Here is a 5,320-nt window from a genome sequence, read left to right as displayed (position 1 = left end):
CCTGTCCCCTCCCCCGCACCACCAGCCTCTTGAGGTGGCGTCCAATCCGCGACGGTGTCTGACTGCGCGTAGACTGCTGGGAAGTGTGGTCGCTAAGGCATCCTGTCACTCACGCCCTGTGTTAATTTCCTGCGCATTTCGTTGTTGTTGTTGTTGTTTTTCAAAACCAAGGGTGGAGTTGCCAATCTGCCATTTGCAGACCCAGATTAGAACTCTTACCTCTATTGGTAATTCTTTGCCTTTGTTACAAAGGCCTTAAAAGAGTAGTTTGTGTTCACTGACACGATGTAAAACGTCACGTGTAACCCAGTTTTAAGAGAACTAAGGTTAGTTGACCGACTATTGCATTATTGGACTCTAGATTGTTTGGGCTAAGTGCTTTAGAAATACCTATTTTCATTTTTATAATCTATGAGATGGTTATTAAACCCAGTTTGCAGGTGAGGAAAATGAGGTTTGTGGAAGTTAAAAGAATTCTTTAAAAAATTTTTTTTTCTTTAGAAGTAATCTCTATATCCAACATGGCGCTGAACTCACAACCCTGAGATCAAGAGTCATATGCTCTTCTGACTGAGCCAGCCACGCACTCTGAAATTAAGAGAATTCTTGAAGGCAGATCTTCAGAGTGTCATTTGATTGATATTCTCCAATCCAAGGCACAGGCTCCTGAAAGTCATTTTCCAGGGTTAATTTAACAGTTAGTAGTTGGATGTCTAATAGCATCTCAAAATTACAGTCAAAACTCACCATCATCCCCTTCACAGCTCTTCTCAACTCATAAATGGCAACTCCTTACTTCCAGTTACTCAGGACAAAAACCCTGGAGTCAGTCATCTATGTCTTTTCTCCCTTGCACCCAATCTATTAGTAAATCCTGTTGACTATCTTCAAAATGTAAATTTAGCATCTGACCACTTCTAGACTGCTTCAACTGCTGTTCACCTAGTCAAAGCCATCATCAGTAACCTTGTCTGAGAGAGTAGGTCACACAGAGTTAATAGTAGTGGAACTGGGATTTGAATTAATAAACTTGATTTCAGAGTCCATGCCCTCAGCTACCAAAGCTCCAGAAGGGCAGGGACTTGTGTCTGTTTAGTTCATTCACTACTGTACCTATCCCCAGTGTCTCTACTGATACCTGGTACATGGTATGTACACAATAGATATTTGTTGAGTGAACAAATAAATCCACTACCAAAGCCAAATGTGTAATATTTGGGGTGGAATAAGGCAAGGGTTCTTGGGTAATTAAAAGAGGTATTTTGGCCTGGGACTGGTCAGAGAGACGGTGGTATTCCAGTGCCATTTAGTTAGCATAATTTGCCCTTTGGCATTATTTATAGAGATATTTTAGTGGAACTGTTTTTTTCAGGTCACATATACACACATGAAAAATTAGGGGCACCTGGCTCACTCAGTCAGTGGAGAATGTGATTCTTAATTTCTGGTTTGTAGGTTTGAGTTCCACATTGGGTGTGCAGATTACTTTTAAAAAAGTATTAAAAGTTAGACCATGACAAGGCAGATATCGGTTATAGAAAACTGCACCCATGTTCTTTGGATAAGAGATCTTCAAAGAGTAAGTAAAAGGATGTTGGTGAGTAGATTCCAAGCCAGAAGCTTCAAATATACTGTAAAATCTTTTTCGTGGAGAAGCATCTAGGAAACATGTTCTTTTTTTATTTTTATTTTTTAACGTTTATTTTTTTTTTTCAACGTTTATTTATTTATTTTTGGGACAGAGAGAGACAGAGCATGAACGGGGGAGGGGCAGAGAGAGAGGGAGACACAGAATCGGAAACAGGCTCCAGGCTCTGAGCCATCAGCCCAGAGCCTGACGCGGGGCTCGAACTCACGGACCGCGAGATCGTGACCTGGCTGAAGTCGGACGCTTAACCGACTGCGCCACCCAGGCGCCCCACGTTTATTTATTTTTGAGACAGAGAGAGACAGAGCATGAACGGGGGAGGGTCAGAGAGAGGGAGACACAGAATCTGAAACAGGCTCCATCCAGGCTCTGAGCTGTCAGCACAGAGCCCGACGCGGGGCTTGAACTCACGGACCGTGAGATCATGACCTGAGCTGAAATCAGCCGCTTAACCGACTGAGCCACCCAGGCGCCCCGGAAACATGTTCTTTAAACATGTTTTAACTATGGGTTATCTGGAAACTCTGGGTAATCAAAAAACCTAACAACAGATGGAAAGGTAGAAATTTCTGATTTTGGAACAATGGGTAACATAGCTTTCTTCTTCCTCTCTCCTCTTTATCTATCTATCTATCTATCTATCTATCTATCTATCTATCTATCTATCTATCTGTCTGTCTTGGTTCAGGCTGCTATAAATACCACAGACTGGGTAGCTTATAAACAACAAAAAATTATTTTTCAACAGTTCTGGAGGCTGGGAAGTCCAAGCAGGGGCCAGCATGGTCAAATGAAGGTCCTTTTCTGGGTTGCAAACTTCTTGTTGTATCCTCACATGGTAGAAGGGACTAGGAAGCTCTGCGGGATATCTTTTACAAGAGCACTAATCCCATATATAATGACTCCATCTTCATGAACTTAATCATTTTGCAAAGTCCTCACCTACTAATACCACTACCTTTGGGGGTTAGGATTTCAATGTATGAATTTGGTGAGGGGAGGGGACACATGCAGATCATCACAGTATCTACACACACACACACACACACACCTTTTCACACGTATGTACGTATTTATATATAGTGTCAAAGTCACAGGGGAAGAGTAGATGTATGTAAAACTTCCATCACCAGATAAAAGTAAAAGTATGTGACCACGGGACTCAAATATGTGTTCAATGAAATTTAAAAGTTAAACATAGGGGCACTTGGGTGGCTCAGTAGGTTAAGTGCCTGATTCTTGATCTCAGCTCAGGTCTCTATCTCAGGGTTGTGGGTTCAAGCCCCGCATTAGGCTCCATGCTGGGTGTGGAGCCTACTTAAAAAAAGAAGATATAAAAGTTAAACATAGAGAAAGGTAAACCCCAAAATGGATGATGTAGATGCCAAGATTCCAGAACCTGCTAGACTTAATGGCCAGTAGCACTTGACTGCCTCGTTCCCAAAGCAGTTCAACAAGCACTTCTGAGTATCCCTGAGGTGCTTGCTGGATTGGGCTCATTACCTGCCATAAAAGCTGTATGGCTGTTCATAAATGGCACATAATCATCCTTAAACTTGAAGAAGTTGCCTAGGAAAAAAAGATGCCCTCCATCCAGAAGGAAGTGCCACCCTCCCAAATTCTCTGGTAGCTGATCTTTTTTGTGGACACTGCCCATTTGAGCTCCAGAGCAGTGCTCCCAACGGACTGTCTGGCAGCTGATGTGGGTCTGGAAAAGTTTAACAAGATCCCAGCTAATAAAGAAACAAAGACAATAGTTATTGTTTAAGATTTTATTCTTAAATAATCTCCACACCCAACATGGGGCTCAAACCCACAACCTGAGATCAAGTTGCATGCTCCAAATGAGCCAGCCAGGCACCCGTTTCTTGTTTTAAATAAAGCCACATATGTTCAGTATAGAGCAAAGTCCTTTAAGACTGCTTTTCCTAATGTTCTGAAGTAAAAAACAAAACAAAACAAAACAAAACAAAACAACAGTTCTCAGGGTACTTGGGTGGCTCAGTCAGCTGAGCGTCTGACTCCTGGTTTCTGCTCAGGTCATGATCTTAGTTTGTGGGATTGAGCCCTGTGTCAGGCTCTGCGCTGACAACATGGGGCCTGCTTGGGATTCTCTCTCTCTGCTCCTCCTCTGTTCAAACACATGCACACTCCCTCCCTCTCTCAAAATAAATTAAGTAAATATGAAAAACAAAGTTACCTTAATGAAATAATGATCTTATCTTTTTTTCCTTAATTCTCCACAACTTGGCAAAAGAAAAAAACTAGTTAACATATTTTGATCTCAGGCTACTCCAGAATAGAGTTATGTGAGAACTCTTGCTTACACCAAGAAACTGATTTCTTTTGTCAAGAGATGGGCTTTGATAAGCTGACAGAGATATGCAATCAAAACTGGATTTGGGGTGCCTGGGTGGCGCAGTCGGTTAAGCGTCTGACTTCAGCCAGGTCACGATCTCGCGGTCCGTGAGTTCGAGCCCCGCGTCAGGCTCTGGGCTGATGGCTCGGAGCCTGGAGCCTGTTTCCGATTCTGTGTCTCCCTCTCTCTCTGCCCCTCCCCCGTTCATGCTCTGTCTCTCTCTGTCCCAAAAATATAAAAAACGTTGGAAAAAAAAAAAAAACCACTGGATTCAACTAGTATTATTCATGAGGCATTATTCTCTCATCTATTGGGTGCCTACTGTTGTTAGACCCTAGGAATAGAGTAGTAAAGAAAATTACCCAAGATCTTGCCCTTATGTAGCTGGCATCCTGATCAAAGGCTCAGGGAACTGCCCAGAGACATTGTAGGGTGACAGACACACCTTTCACAACCATTACTATTTTGAACAATACCCAAAGTACTGCCTTAAAAATATATGGAATACTTTACACCTTATTTCCAATAGAAGTATTTCCCTTAAAGTGGCAAAATAAAGCTAGAAAACAAAACCAGGCGAAGTCTGAGGTCTGAGCTTAAACACTTTCTTCAGGGAAGATGCTATCAATAGCTTGCTGTACTCATTCTCTCATCATGTCAGTAATCGCTCAGTGTCAATCTTCCTCAGTACACTGATTCCCACGGGCACAAAGACCAACACTGACCTTGCTATAAGCCCCAGTGACAAGCAGAGTAGGCTATTAAAACATTCTTAGGGGCACCTGGGTGGCTCAGTCAGGTGAGCGTCCTATTTTGGCTCAGGTCATGATCTCATGGTTTATGAGTTTGAATCCTGCATCGGGCTCTGTGCTGATGGCTGAGCCTGGAGCCTGCTTTGGATTCTGTCTCCCCCTCTCTCTGCCCCTCCCATGCTCATGCTCTGTCTCTTAATAATAAACGTTAAAAAAAAAAAAAAAAAAAAAAAAAAAAAAAAGAGGTGTCCAAAGATACCTCTTTGGAGAGTTTTAGCCATGGAGGGAAAGAAAATCTGGGATAGCGGTTGGAGGGTAGTGACAATTCTTTTTCCTGGCTGTTATTTTCCAGCCTCCACATCCTTTTGTCTGTTCAAAAACCAGTCTGGGATCTTATACTGGTGTGGATTCTGCATAATGGTGATTACACATTTCACTGATCTTCAGTGAGCTCTCCAACCCTCTTGGTGAGATCGATGTCTGCTTTCCTCAACACCACATGAGAATATCATGAGCCCCACACCCTTAACTGCAGGGATGGCAAAGGCTATTTTCTGCCAC

Source organism: Prionailurus bengalensis, chromosome A2 (assembly GCF_016509475.1).
Source record: "Prionailurus bengalensis isolate Pbe53 chromosome A2, Fcat_Pben_1.1_paternal_pri, whole genome shotgun sequence".
NCBI classification, from domain to species: Eukaryota; Metazoa; Chordata; class Mammalia; order Carnivora; family Felidae; genus Prionailurus; species Prionailurus bengalensis.
This window is presented reverse-complemented; position numbering follows the sequence as displayed.